Here is a 16,441-nt window from a genome sequence, read left to right as displayed (position 1 = left end):
ATTTTGGTTCAATGCCAAAAATTAGGTCGTCATTCTCCTCCTTTAGCTACCCAAGTTCATTTTGGTGGCCACTAAATTGGCCAAACCTACGCCCACTAATAAAATGGTGATAAAATTTTGCCCTGTTAACTTTTGGCTTGGTTAGGAAGTGCCCACAAATCAAACACCCCCATTGCTTACTAAATTGGTGGCTATAGATTTGAACATTGTGGTTATCAAAATGAACTAAGGTGCTCAAAGGAGAAGGCTGTTGAGCCACATTTTGACGTCCACCCAAATAGTAGTTCAAATTGGTCAAAATTTGACTTAGTTAGCTTGGACATTAAACCACACACACTCCAAAACTTCAGTCTTTCACCGTTTCACGTACATACTTGAAGGCTTCTTGCACAATGCCAACATATGCATGCTGGACAAGAACGTAGAAAGGTGTATGCAAGGCAAGGACGTGTTTCAAAACACAGATTCCACGTCCGGACGTTCGGACGGACGCCCACGTCTGGACACCCGCGCGCTGCAATCCGTTTCACGCGCTCCACGCGGGGCCCGCGTGAAAGGTTCTAATGGCTAGACGGGGTGAATAGCCTATAAAAATTTCTATAACAACACTTAAGCCAAGTGGTTACACAATTAAGTAGCGAAGTGAATGTTGCGCTAGCATACTAAAAATGCAAGCCACCTATCCACAATTCTAGTTGCTATAATCTTTATTTCACACAAGGGCTAAGTCACTACTCTCTACATTAGTGAGCTTTCAAAGACTAACTAAAGAGCCTCACTAACCAAACTAACAAGACACAAGTTAGCTCTCAAAACTAGTTACACTAAAGAGCTTAGCTACACTAGCAAGTAAATATAAGAGAGTGATGGTAATACCGCCGTGGCAAGAGATAATCAATCGATCACAAAGAATACTATTGAAATTCTCGGAGATAAGATGGCACGATGATTTTCACCGAGGTTCACTTGCTTGCCGGCAAGCTACGTCCCAGTCATAGCGATTCACCCACTTGGAGGTTCACGTGCTAATAGACATCACACGCCTAACCCGCAACCGGGTACTGCACAACCAACACAAGATGGGGATCCACAAGCTACGAGCAATCCACTAAATTAAAGATGCCTTTCGTGATCTCCCACGAGAAAGGCTTAAGAACCCCTCACAAGCACCTTGATTGGGGGTAGTGTGTAGATCAATTTCTTGTAACCTAAAATAACTAATAAAAATGTCAAATAAAAGTTGATTCAATAAATCATGTATATCAAGTAGGGTTGAAAACTATTTTTTATTAAGCAAAAACACTAAAGAACATATATGTAGCACTTCAATAAAGTTTGGAGTATGGACTTTATAGATGACAATGAAATTCTTGCTGTTGAAAAATAACTTCACTAGCTAGTGCTTCTAATAGCCTAGAAATGCAACTTGGAATCAAGTTCAGCTCAAAGACTTATAATATTTGTAAGTTTATAGACAGCAAGACAATGCCATGTTTAGCAATTTATTATGTGAAATCAAGTTAAGGGATGGTGTCGTGTTTTAGCTCGGGTTGGTAGCCTCACATGCCATCTTGAGCATGGTGAAGATGGTTTAGGTCCAGAAGCAACCGTTTAGTTGTTATAGGCGCTTTAAAATTCCTGCAAGACATGATTTCGGGCTAGTTCACCAGCTGAGCGCGGTTACCACGTCTCGGGGGCGTGACGTCGCCACGTGGGCTCGCTCTGCTCGTGCATGTGCGCTGCCACTCGTGGCCGACTATGACTACCCTGTCCTGGCCGCCACTGGCTCTACCGTGTGGAGCTGATGTCGCTACTCGCATGGCCAAGCGGCGTGGCCGCCTACCTCGCCGCCCTGCCACCCTGTTGACCCGCCTCGTGCAGTGACGTAGCCGCTGCAGGTGCCGTTGCCTCACCATCATGTCCGCATTTCCCTCTGCACCCCTACATCGCTGTAGGCCTGGTTCGATGCTGCCGCTGCCACACGCACGTGGTGGAGCTCACCATCGCCTTGCCATTTATGGCACTATGGTCACGCGGGCCATGCCCGATCATGGATGTGCGAGCTTGTCCACAGCGCCTGCGTGTGGGCCTCCATGATCACGCCAACCGTGTCCCGCCAAGGCAAGGTCGAGCCGAGCCCACCTGCCACGCGCCATCTCTCTCTTTCTCCCTCTACTACCGCCGTCGAGCCGCACCATCAAATTAGCCATCGAGCGATCACCTCCATTCAATTCAGCGCATCCGTGGCTTCATCATCAAGTCCTCTTGCTGCCTGACCCCACTCAACCTTGAACCATGCACGGCCAAGCTCTAATTTGGAACTTTCCCCACCGCCGTGCCAATAAGGCCGTGCTCGGCCATGGCCGAGGGCAACCCTCCATCACTTCACCCCGATCAATTCCTGTGCACCACTAGATTTGCCTTCATCCCCTCTTCACCCTGTGTGCCATAGCCGAACCTCTACCGCCTTCCTATCATCGCTGACGCGGCCATGCCGCCACACGGCTCGGCCGCACGTGGCCAGCCCTTCTCCGTTATCCTCCGCTCCAACCGTCACCTCGGCCGAGTCCACGATAGCCTCTTGATGCTCTCGTGCTAACCAATTAGGTCTATAGCTGCCCTAGCTCGCTGGAACAGTGGCGCCGCCATCGCGGATGGCCACGCGTTGCTGCAGCCTTCCCCGCAAGTCATTTCACCCCACATCGCCACTTAGCGTAGCCGCTCGGGTCAGAGATGGTGACCGACCCGTTAGGAGGGTCGGTGTAGGTCCTAGGTGGCCGGCGCGACCGCACTGTGTCACCACCCGCTGTGCCGACGTGCGCTGAGTCACCGGGGGTGCACGCGGGGGAATTCTAGGAAAGCCAGGGGTTAAGTGAGAAGGTTTGAGAGAGGGGGAAATAGCGTTAGGACTTAGTTGTAATTCGAGAGAAGTATGAGGTTTATTTTGCAAAAGCACTAGCGCACGTGGGATTCCCCCACTATGGGCCATCTCGCGCGCGGGCCGCACATGTGGGCCGCGCGGGAGATTCATTTTTCTTTTTTCTAGGAAATTAGTAATGGTTTTCTAATTTAATTTTTGAGCTGATTTTTGGTAATTAATATAAAATCGTGTAGGTGTCCAAAAATTATGAAACAAATTTTGGTAGGTTCTTAAAATTATGGTCTATCTATTGGTGTATTTAGTTTATACTTATATGCGTGGATACTAGGACCTATTAAATCGTTTGAGAATGCTTAATATTATTAAGTTAATCATTGTAGCAATTTTTGTGGTAAATTGGTGATAACTTTAGTCTTGAAATTTTTATAGTAGCTTCATTGTATTATTATGTGCTCACTGTAATTTTTGTAGCCTTGGAATAGACTAAGCATTATGGTAGTTAAATGCTCTTTGTTTCAATATACATTAAATCCTTAGTAAAACTAAAGATATACCCTTAAATTGCAAAGCTACATGTTTGTTAGTTGAACCCAACACTTTGCTTGATGAAGATGATAGTTAGCTTAGTATCTTAGTCATTAGAGCTAGCTTAGTAGCTTGATGTGTGTATTCTTATTTTAAGAGTTGTTATTGCCTAAATACTAAATAGCTACATCATCGTCATCGCATGCATATAGAGAATGAGTCGGCGGAGATCATGACCACCGGCGAGCACGAGTTCGAGGAGATCATTGAGGAGTACTAGGAGGAGATTCTCATGTAGGAGGAGGTCCCAGAGCCACCACCGACTAACTCAGTTGACGCCATGCCTGCCCAAGGCAAGCCTCGATGTATAACCCCTTATTTTTGATAATCAATGTATATATATATGTTATGTGCATTTATGTTACATGAATTTTATGAAAACCATATGCATAGATATATCTGTCCTATGAGTCTTACTAGTGCTGGCTCGAGTAGTTGCTTTGCTTAGGTTTTCGGTAGCGTGAGTAACCTGCCGTTGCTCATAATAAGGGATTATTATTACTCTCATAATAAAATGATGAAAAGAAAATGGAGACCGGGCAGGGATATGGTATAGGTATTGGTGGGTGTAACGTGTTGTGTCCTACGGCCACGGGGCTTAACTTAGTTACACTGTTTTCCTTGTTCGTGTCGATTGAGGACCGTCCATTGCTGTGGATGGTAGTCAGGTCACAGACTTAATATCCTGAGCACATACTTGCTTATGAGAGCGGGAAGGCTCATTACACTCTTGTCGTGGGTTTCGGCTCTTTCTGGACTGACTGATTGGAGACGGGAAAAGGTGGAGGTCTAAGCACCATGTTGAGACCGGGTCTCGAGAGTGGGGGGAGTGGAATGGCTTGGTCTTGTTTGTGCTTGGGGTACAAATGGGACGTGTGTTTTGGGATACCTAGCTGGGATACATTGGTTCGTGAATCACCATTTTTGTGAGGCGATACGACCTAGCTATAGTCTAGCATCGTAGTAAGAACTTGAAGATGAAAGATGGTGAAGTGGTTCTGATTGCTCAACCCTTGCTTGAAAGTAGAACGAGTGCTTACCTAGAATGGTTAGCTAATGAAGTAATCATGACTACTAATTAAACTTGATCTTAAGGATGTACTTCTAGTAATGCTTTTCACAAACAAAAAGAAAATAGCAAACCCATATTGCCTATCATATCCTTGAGAGTCGGGAAACTATTTCCACTAGTCGGGTAAGTCTTGCGAGTACATTGTGTACTCAGGGTTTATTTTACCCCTATTGCAGGTGCAGCTTAAGGAGTAGCTCTTGTGTGGAGGATTCTTCTCGTGGGCATAGACGAATCCTTATATCGATTCTAGTAGATGTTCATTTTAATTCCGCTATTTAATTATCGCACTATGAACTCTGGTATTATAATAAATAATTTCCAAGAACTCTTTGTTGTATGAAATGAACTAAGTATTGTAAACTTGTACTCATTATTGGATCCTGGTGGTAAAACATGGATTGTTTTGAGTTCTCCCTTGGGGTGGGCTTGACAGAATGGTCCGATGTAGCTCACTTTTGAGGTGCTTAGTGTCTAGTGGAAGATAAGCGCCTCCGAAAGTGTGCTAATTCAGGCGGTTCTGCCACAGAGGAGATGCTCTTGAAACTCTCAAGATCAACACTAGAGCTTGATGTCTCACTTGATTGGAGCAGAAATCCTTGGGAGTGAGAGAGTTGAGAGAGGAGAGAGCTTGCTCTTCCTTTGGGGTCTCAAATGAGCAAGTGGGGAAGAAGAGTGAGTAGGAGAGGAGGGGGAGAAGATAAGGCACCTGGATAAGCCCCCCACGCTGTCTCCTAGCCCCTCATTGAGCTGATGGATGGGCCCCCTCAAACGGCTCTCTCAGATCTAACCATTGGGGGCAGATTCGTCTAAAATTGAAGCTCCGGTCCAAACCGGAGCTCTGGTTTCTAGCCCTGACACCGCGCTGAACCGGACCTCCGGTTTCAACCAGACCTCTAGTTGAGGCTCTCAGCAACTGAGAATAAATCAATTTTTGGACAAAAATTGGACCTCTGATTTGGCAACCGGACGTTCGGTAGAAGCACTCAGATTCTGAAAAAATGTTTTTAGAGCGAAAACCGGACCTCCGGTTTTGGCAACCGGACCTCCGATAGGAGCACTCAGCCTACAGCAATTATAAAACCAAATAGTTACCGGACCTCCGGTATGTGCTCTCAAATTGTAGCATACAAACTAAAATGCCCATAACTAATAGCTCCAAACTCCGATTTGGATGACCTTGGACATTCCGTAAAGCTTATCTGGAGAGCTATCCATCTCAACAAACTTCCTTTTCGAAGCCTCTTAAAAATGTGCTCAACTCCACCAAGTGTTCCAACAAGTCAAGTGTGTGGGTTAGCATTTTTCAATCAATTCGAAAGGCTTTCCTCTTGCACCTCACCACGTCACTAAGCGCAATGCATATGCAAATGAGACTCACACTTAGTGGCACTAGATAACCATTGCAATTAAAGATTTCCCCTCTTTATAGTGTGGTTATCTATCCTAAATCCAATCATGCACTCTATTGCGTCTTTACCCATAAAGCAAAATGGCCCTAGCTCTTATACCTTTGCCTTGAGCCCATTTTGTTTTTCTGTTTCTTCTTTTCTGAGTTGGAGCACTTGATCACCATCTTTTGGCCATCTCCGTCACATGAGTGCCATCTAGCTCCATCTTGGTTGTGAACCAACCTATCTTATTCATCACTTAGAGCAAAGAGTTAGTTCACTTAGGTTTCATCAATTATCCAAAACCAAACTAGGGCTTTCAATCTCCTCCTTTTTGGTAATTGATGACAACCTTCACAAAGATTTGAATTGAAATCATTTTTGGATTTGAGTTGTTTGCCCAAGCAATTTTACCATGTGTAAATGAATTTGGACAAGTTTCACAAACCCAAATTGGTAGCATTAGCTCCCCCTACATATATGCTAAGAGTTTGGATTTGAAAGCTTGCACATATGCATAGATAGGAAGTGTGGGAAAGCAATGTCTACCAAATGATGCTAAGGTGTAAGAGATGGACCTTTGAACGTGATACCAATCGGAGTGCACCAATATACCATCCTTGGCACCATTGTTAGTTAAATAGCACTTGCAAAACACAAACACTAGATATCTTGTGAGATCAACATTAAAAGCAAGGTTCTAGTAACACTTGTGAAAACAATTTCAAGGCATATGTAACTATCATCCTATGCATGCTAGTTTTTCATTCCATCATTCAAGCCTACAACTAGCATACACCACACAAGCATGTATATCAAATTTTAAACTTTGACAAATGCAAGCAAACATATGTGAATGCACATTCAAATGCATCATACAAGTTCATGAGCTTGCTCCCCCTACTTGTGTGCTCAAATTTTAATTGATCCCTTTACTTTGTCATTTCTCTCCCCATATGTCCAATTTCTCCCCCTATCACATTTATCTTTGTCTCTCCCCCTTTGTCATCAATGACTACAGCGGTTCAATTTTAGATAGGTTAAGATTATCAAAGTCAATCAATGGGGTGAGGATCATTTTCCCAAATTTGGTTTAATCTAGATTATTTGCCAAAGAATTTTAACTCGGTTTGATCCAATGACAAGCTTCTTCACACCTCATAGTAAGGGTTATCTTGACAATGTTGAGTTAAAATCTCTTAACTCATTTTCTAGATTAAACACTAGGTTCACAAGCCCACAAACATGTTATATGCTACCACTAGATCAAGTCAAGCATAGAAGCAATAGTGGTACCATACAAGTATCAAATTCGTTTGATTTTCATGAATGAGCCTATAAAACATGAGTAATGACTAGATGCAATAAATAAGTCCTTAGCAAAGAATGTATGCATGCCAAACAACTTTTACCTTGGATTGCTCAAAGGAGAGGCATGTCATATAAGTGGGGGTGCATCAACATATATTTGAGAAGTCCAATATATTCAACTCATTCCTTAGCTTGCAAAATCTCTTCTCATCAAGTGGCTTGGTGAATATGTCGGTAAGTTGATCTTCGGTGGCCACACTCTCAATGCAAATCTCCCCCTTTTGTTGATGATCTCTTATGAAATGGTGACGGACATCAATGTACTTTGTTCTTGCATGTTGAACCGAATTGTTTGTTAGCTTGATTGTACTCATTGTCACATAGCAGTGACACTTTCTTGAACTTGATTCCAAAGTCATTCAAGGTAGCCTTTATCCAAAAAATTTGTGCACAACAACTACCAGTGGATATATATTCAACTTTGGCGGTTGATAATGCAATACTATTTTGCTTCTTTGATGACCAAGAAACAAGTAATCTTCCTAGTAATTGACATGTGCCCGATGTGCTCTTTCTCTCAACTTTGCACCCCGCATAATCGAAGTCTGAATATCCAACTAGATCAAACTTTGCTCCTTTGGGATACCACAAACCAACATTTTATGTATGCTTCAAGTACCTCAATATTCTCTTTATAGCCTTTAAATGACTTTCTCTTGGTAAGGCTTGGAATCTTGCACACATACATACACTAAACATGACATCCGGTCTTGATGCGGTCATATAGAGTAGGCTTCCAATCATAGAGCAATAAAACTTTTGATCCACCATGTTGCCACTTGCATCACTATCCAAAATGCCATTTGTTCCCATTGGTGTACTAATTGGCTTTGCTTCATTCATGCCAAACTTCTTGAGCATATCTTTGATGTACTTGACTTGACTCACAAATGTACCATTCTTCATTTGCTTGATTTGAAGACCAAGGAAGTAACTCAACTCTCCAATTATGGACATCTCACTCATTAGCCATCATCTTTCCAAACTCTTCACAAAAGTCTTAATTGATTGATTCAAATATGATGTCATTCACATAGATTTGCAACACAAACAAGTCTTTGCCAATCTTCTTGGTGAAAAGTGTGGCGTCAACCTTTCCCATCTTGAACCCCTTAGAAAGGAGAAAGTCTCTCAACCTCTCATACCATGCTGTAGGTGCTTGCTTCAAACCATACAATGCCTTTCTTAGCTTGTAAACATGGTTAGGCTTCTTGTCATCTTCAAAACCGAGCAGTTGCTCAACATAAACCAACTCATTGATGTAACCATTCAAGAATGCACTCTTCACATGCATTGGATAGAGCTTGATGTTGTAGGCACAAGCATATGCTAGCAAGATTCTAATTGCCTCCAATCTAGCAACCAGGGCATATGTTTCTCCAAAATCAAGACCCTCCACTTGAGTGTAACCTTGTGCTACCAATCTTGCTTTGTTCCTTACTACTATTCCATCTTGATCTTGCTTGTTTTTAATTAAAGACCCATTTGGTTCCTTTCACATTGTGGTTCTTTGGTTTTTCAACTAACTCCCATACTTGATTTCTAGTGAAGTTGTTCAACTCTTCATGCATAGCATTAACCCAATGAACATCTCTCAAAGCTTCTTTGATCTTCTTTGGTTCAATGAATGATACAAATGAGAAATGCTCACAAAATAAAGCCAATCTTGATCTTATGTGTACACCTCTAAAAATATTTCCAATTATAGTATCCAATGGATGATCTCTTGCAATATTGGTTGGTTGGAGTATTGGAACTTGATTGCTTGCACTTGCTTAATCATTCGGTTAAGATGATGAACTAGCCACTTGATCTTGCACATTGTCATGAGAGCCACTTGTACTTGCTTGATTTGTATCATCTTGCACATTTGAGTTAGAGAGTACTTGCACTTGATCATCTTCTTCATCTATCACTTGTCTAGGCCTCAAGTCACCAACATCCATGTTCTTCATAGCATTTGACAATTGAATGCCTCTAACATCATCAAGATTCTCATTTTCATCTTGGGAACCATTGGTTTCATCAAATTCCACATCATGAACTTTCTCAAGAGTATCACTTGCCAAATTCCAAACTCTATATGCTTTGCTAGTGGTTGAGTATCCAAGCAAGAATCCTTCATCACATTTCTTGTCAAACTTGCTCAATCTAGTGCCTTTCTTCAATATATAGCATTTGCAACCAAAAACCTAAAAGTATGCAATGTTTGGCTTTCTACCATTCAAGAGCTCATAAGGTGTCTTCTCTAACATCTGATGACAATAGAAGCGGTTGCTACAATAGCAAGCCGTGTTGATTGCTTTGGCCCAAAAAGATTGACTCACATTGTACTCACTAAGCATAGACCTTGCCAAATCAATGAGTGTTCTATTCTTCCTCTCAACAAGGCCATTTGATTGTGGAGTTGTCGGGGACCTAATACCGGGGTACTCAAGGAGGTGGAACTAATAAACATTGAACGATAGAAACTCCCGAACGGACAAGAGCATTACTGCGCCTCTTGCTCGAACGACGGGGGTTTGGTTCCGCCTCGCCCGACGCCCGTGGGCTAGCTCTGCCTCACCCGACGGCTGGAGGATAGCTCCGCCCCGCCTGTCGCCTGAGGGCTAAGGGCTAGACTCTGCCTCGCTCGATGCCTGTGGACTGGCTCCGCCTCGCCCGAGGGCTAAGAGCTCGGCTCCTCCTCGCCCGACGCCCTAGGGCTATGCTTCACCTCGCCCGACCCCCAAGGGCAGACCTCACCTCACTTGATGTCCAAAGGCTAGCTCCACCTCGCCTGACAACCGCACCCCGCTCCCTCATGATGATAGGCACAGGGTAAGACAAGACGTTCAGGTCAACCACAACATCAAGGACCATGCCTTGTGCCCCTATAGGAGAGTACCATCAGGGCATGATGGGACGGGCGCTTAGACCCTTCCAGGCATAGCAGAGCCTGAATAGTGTTGTAGGCGCGTGCTCTTCGCCCTACAGTGCTGTAGGCGCCGCCTTCAGCCCCTGGGCGAAGAGTCCGACACAGACATACGACAACCACTACGTTCCAAGGGAGGACTCCCGTCCCCTATAGTGGTGAATGAGCAGTCACTGCGCCTTCTGCTCCCCACAGGGTCGCAGATCGACACCCTCGCCCGACACGCCACCCGCAAAGGTGGGACGGGACGCACCCACTTGCTAAAAGAGGTCAGGGCATGGCTTACGAAGATCAATGAACATGCCACTTCTGACACTGTCTGCCATGTTGTACAGGGCAGGTGCAAGGAAAAAGGAAGACTCGGATCCTTCAAAGGACCTTCTATACCCTTGGTATTTTCCTCTTTCTCCCATCTGTAACCCCTGCTCCCCCCTTGGTCTATAAAAGGGAGGGCAGGGCTCCCCACTAGAGGGATGGACTTGGAACGGACAACTCACATACAGACGAACTCATAGAGAGTTCAGTTCGACATCACATACACAGCCAAGCCACCACCAGGCTCTTGGCCTCTTTTCGACCCTTCCATCAGAGACCTAGGACCAGTCCCTCTCTCGACCATTTGTACCCCCTACTATGAACCACTTTCGGTGCTAATAACACAAGCAGCAACAGACTGGATGTAGGGATATTCAGCCCAAACCAGTATAAACCTTATGTCCTTTAGCGCACCATCTAGGCCTAACGCACATAATTATAAATTTACTAGCTGGTACTTGTTTGAAACACCAATAGGAGTGTACTTGGCCAAGAATTGATGTCTAATTTGAAAGCCCTAGTTTGGTTTTGGTTAATTGATGAAACCTACTTGGACTAATCCTATGCTCTAAGTGTGGATTTGAGATGGGTTGGTCCAACCCAAGTGAAGGAGCTAGGTGGCACTCATGGATGGAGTGGCCACATGAAATGAAGATCATGATGATGGTGTGAACACATGTGATGATCAAGCTCCAGGATTTGAAAAAAGAAAGAGAAAAACAAATTGGGCTCAAGGCAAAGGTGATATCCATAGGGCCATTTTATTTTCAGTGATCGAGACACAATAGAGAGTGTGATCACATTTAGGATAGATGGTCGTACTATTAAGAGGGGAGCTCTTATCGGACAACTCTATCATCTAGTGCCACTAGGTGTTGGAAAACTTGCATATGCATTTTAGGCCTAGTGCACATTCGGTGAGAAGTGATTAACCTTTGAAAAATGATTGTGAAAATGCTAACACACTTGCATGTGATGGTGAAACACTTGGAGTGTTAGCACATTTGCAAACATGGTGAAAAAGGTGAAGAAAAGGAGGCGTAGCTGGGCTTGGGGTGCTGCCCCATAGGCACCACCATGCCCTATCCGGTGCACCACCACCCTTGTGGCGGTGACCGGCTATGGAGGCCGAGAAGGAGGTGTTCGGGTGGGGCACCGCCACCCCTAGGGTGGTGCCCACCTAACCTCGGCTGAGCAGTAGCAAAGTGAGCGTAGGCACCGGTGCGTCTGGTGTACACCACCGCGGTGAGGGTGGTGCACTACCTGGTCACCGCCACTAGTGGGACGGTGCCACCACCATATTTTTCTAGGGAGTGGGGAAAACTAGGTTGGTCACCACCACTATCCCCATCGCTGCGAGGGCGGTGCACCTCCGTATTTTTCCAAAGACTTAGTTTTCAGAGGGTTGGCTGGGTGGTCACCGCCACCCTAGGGGCGGTGCCACCACGCCGATCTGGTGCCCGCCTGGCCAGTCAAACTAGCTATTGGGCCGACCGTTGGGGGTCACTGCCACCCCTAGGGCGGTGCCACCACCACCATGTACGGTGACCTTATAGATGCTGCTCCAAAGGGGTAATGGCTCTATTTGCTTATGGGCTTATAAATAGAGGTGGTGGCTGGCCTTGGCCATTATCTTGGCACTTCCCACACCTGCATACACCCTTTGGGAGCTGAGAACACCAGTCCACTCACTTGCACACTTGATTTCATCATCTTGAGTGAGATTGGAGAGCCTCTAGTGCATTGCTTAGTGGTCTAGCATCTTGTGGCACTAGTTGGGCGATTTGGGCTGGTGGAGATCTTGTTACTCTTGGTGTTTTCTAGCACCTAGATGGCCCGATGATTGGTGGATCGCCGAGTGTAGGAGGTGATTGTCTTTGGCTTTGATCGTTGTGATTGTGAGGGGTTCTTGTGCCTTCCCTGGTGGAGCATCAAAGGCAACTCTAGTGGATTGCGCGTGGCTTGTGGATCCTCATCTTGTGTTGGTTGTGTGGCACCCAATTGCGAGTTAGGCGTGTGATGCCTATTAGCGCATGAACCTCTAAGTGAGTGAATCACCACAATAGGGACTAGCTTGCCAGCAAGCAAGTAAATCTTGAAGGAAAAATTGATTGTGTCATTATTGTCTCCTTGGTATTCTTTGGTATTCATTTATTGATCACTTGCCATGGTGGTATATCACTTCTACCACTCTCCCTTATTACTTTGTGTATTTACCTTGTGTAGTGCTTGTAGCTAGTGTAGCTCTTTAGTTGTAGTTCTCTAGCTAGCTTGTTCAGCTAGGTGTAAATTAGTGACATAGCTCTTGTGTGATATATTAGAGATCATAGAGATTAGAATTGGGTAGGCGGCTTGCAACACAAGTGTCATGCTAGCACAAAATTTGCTTCGCCATCTCTTTTACTAATCACTTGTCTTAGTGTTATTGTAGAATTTTTAATAGGCTATTCACCCCCCTCTAGCCATTAGGACCTTTCAAGTGTTATCAGAGCCATGGTCACATTGATTTGAGGCTTAACAACCTTCGGTGTCAAAATGGCTCAAATCAACAACACCAAGAAGCCACCCTAATTTGATGGCTCAAATTATCCTTATTGGAAGGTGAAGATGACAACATACATCAAGTCAATCAATAGAAAGGTTTGGAAGGTGGTGGAGACCAAGATTGAGGTTGCCAATGAGGAGGCTCCCACCGCCGCCGAAGAAGTGCTACTCCAACACATTGACATTACTCTTAGTGCTATTCATGATGCATTGGATGAGAGGACATTTGAGCAAATCTAGAACATTGAGAGGGCTCATGAGGCATGGAAGAAGTTGGAGGAATCATTTGTGGGCACTCAAGCCATGAAGGGTGCCAAGGCATACATCCTCAAGGAGAAGTTTGCTAGTTTCAAGATGAAGTAAGATGAGAGTGTGCCGAAGATGTTCCATAGACTTCAAGTGCTTATCAATGATCTCAAAGCACTTGGAGAAGAGGTGAAGGACAAGGACTTCTCCCACAAGTTCTTGAGAAGCTTACCATCAAGATTTGGCACATTGGTCACTATTCTAGTGAGGAGTGATTTGGACACCATAACACCAAACCAAGTGTTGGGAGATGTGATGACCAATGACACATATAGAGATGATGATGATAGCGATGATGACAAGACCACCAAGAAGAAGGCTCTTGCAAGCATTGCTATCAATGAGAATCCTTCTCTCTTCGACACTCCATCGACTTGCTTCATGGCTAAGGCCACTAAGGTACAAACTTGTGATGATGGATGTGATAAGGAACATGATAATGAAAGTAAAAGTGATGATGAACCCACTAAGGATGAACGAATTGACATGTTAGAAGATGCTAAAGTATATTTTGACATTAAGAGAAGGGAATGCAAAGACTTATGTAAGGAACTAAAAGCCCTTAAGCAAGCCTTTGATGAGCTCAATGCATCTCATGAGAGGCTAGAGGAAGCCCATGAGAAGCTTGGCAAGGCTCACAAGAAGCTTGAAAAAGCTCATTCCTCTCTACTAGATGAGCAAAATGAGAAGGAGCATGTTGTAACATGTGACAAAGGCTTAACATGTGACAAAGGCTTAACATGTGACATAATTGATGAATCTTTCTATAAGCCTATCATTGTTGCTCCCGCTAACCCCTCTTGTGGCTCATCTAGCACATCCACTTCAACTTCACCTATGAGTGATGGTTTCACTTGTGATGCCTCACTTATGGTTGAGAATGAGACCTTAAAGAAGGAGGTCAATGAGCTCACTCATGCCTTAGGCAATGCCTATGGTGGCAAGGCCCACTTGCTAAAGTGCTTGGGTAGCCAAAGATTTTCTCTCAACAAAGAGGGATTGGGCTATACCCCCAAAAAAGGCAAGGCGACCTTTGCTCCTCACAAGACTAGTTTTGTGAAGAACAATGGTCGATTTTGCAATAGATGCAAGCAAGTTGGGCATGTAGAGCACTATTGCAAGAACAAGAACAAGGACTCTAATGTATCCTCAATTAAGTTTGATTCTTGTTATTTGCTCACTAAGGGTGCTAATGGTGTGAAGGTTAAGTTTGTTGGTACACCAATTGTGGGCTCAAAGAAGAAAGCCATTTGGGTTCCAAAAAGCTCAGTAACTAACCTTCAAGGACCCAAACAAGTTTGGTACCTAAAAAGAATTGATCTTCTTTTGTAGGCCAATTACAAAGCCAGAGGAAGACATTGGATTCTTGATAGTATGTGCACTCAACACATAACCAGTGATGCAAGAATGTTCAACTCAATCAACACCAATGATAGTAATGGCTATGATAGTATTATATTTGGTGACAATGGAAAAGGCAAGGTCAAAGAGCATGGTAAGATTGCAATATCTAATGACATGAGCATTTTCCAATGTGTTGCTAGTAGAGAGCTTGAACTTCAATTTGCTATCCGTAGCTCAATTGTGTGATCTTGGATTCAAATGCATATTTGGGGTAGATGATATAGAGATCGTAATTGTAGATAGCTCTAACTTGATCTTCAAAGGCTTTAGATATGAGAATCTATACTTAGTTCATTTCAATGCTAGTGAAGCTCAATTGTCAACATGCTTGTTCACTAAGTCTAGTATGGGTTGGTTATGGCATAGAAGGCTTGGTCATGTTGGAATAAAACAATTGAATAGATTGGTTAAGAATGACTTGGTTAGAGGCTTGAAAGATGTTGTGTTTGAGAAGGATAAGCTTTGTAGGTCTTGTCAAGCCAACAAACAAGTTGGAAACACCCATCCTAAGAAAAACATAATGAGCACTAGCAAAGCATTTGAGTTATTGCACATGGACTTGTTTGAGCCAATACAATACACTAGCATCGGTGAAAATAAATATGGCTTTATGATAGTGGATGATTACACTAGATACACTTGGGCATTCTTTCTAGTGGACAAGAGTGATGTGTTTGCAACATTCAAATCATTTGTTAAGAGCATTCACAATGATTTTGAAACTACAATCAAGAGAGTTAGAAGTGACAATGGTAGTGAGTTCAAGAATACTAGAATTGATGAGTTGTGTGATGAATTTAGAATTAGACATCAATTCTTAGCCAAGTACAGTGCACAATTAAATGGCCTTATTGAGAGGAAGTATAGAACCTTGATTGACATGGCAAGATTAATGTTGAGTGAGTACAATGTGAGTCAATCTTTTTGAGTCAAAGCTATCAACATGGCTTGCTATTGTAGCAACTGCTTGTATTGTCACCCATTGAAGGAGAAGACACCTTATGAGCTCTTGAATGGTAGAAAGCCCAACATTGCATATTTTAGGTCTTTGGTTGTAAATGCTATATCTTAAAGAAAGGCACTAGATTGAGCAAGTTTGAGAAGAAATGTGATGAAGGATTCTTGCTTGGATACTCAACCACTAGCAAAGCATATAGAGTTTGGAATTTGGCAAGTGGTACTCTTGAGGAAGTACATGATGTTGAATTTGATGAAACCTAGGTTTCTCAAGATGAGAATAAGAACTTGGAAGATGTTAGATGCATTCAACTTTCAAATGCCATGAAGAACATGGATGTTGGTGAATTGAGACCTAGACAAGTGGTAGATGATGAAGATGATCAAGTGCAAGTGCTCTCTAACTCAAATGTGCAAGTTGACACTAATCAAGCAAGTTCGAGTGCCTCTCATGACAATGTGCAAGATCAACAAGTGGCTAGTACATCATCTCAACCTGAATGATCAAGCAAGTGCAAGCAATCAAGTTCCAATACTCCAACCGACTCATATTGCAAGAGATCATCCATTGGACACTATAATTGGAGATATTTCTAGAGGTGTACAAACAAGATCAAGATTAGCTTCATTTTGTGATCATTTCTCATTTGTGTCATCCATTGAACCAAAGAAGATAGATGAAGCATTATTGGATGTTGATTGGG

Source organism: Miscanthus floridulus, chromosome 18 (assembly GCF_019320115.1).
Source record: "Miscanthus floridulus cultivar M001 chromosome 18, ASM1932011v1, whole genome shotgun sequence".
In the NCBI taxonomy this organism is placed as follows: domain Eukaryota; kingdom Viridiplantae; phylum Streptophyta; class Magnoliopsida; order Poales; family Poaceae; genus Miscanthus; species Miscanthus floridulus.
This window is presented reverse-complemented; position numbering follows the sequence as displayed.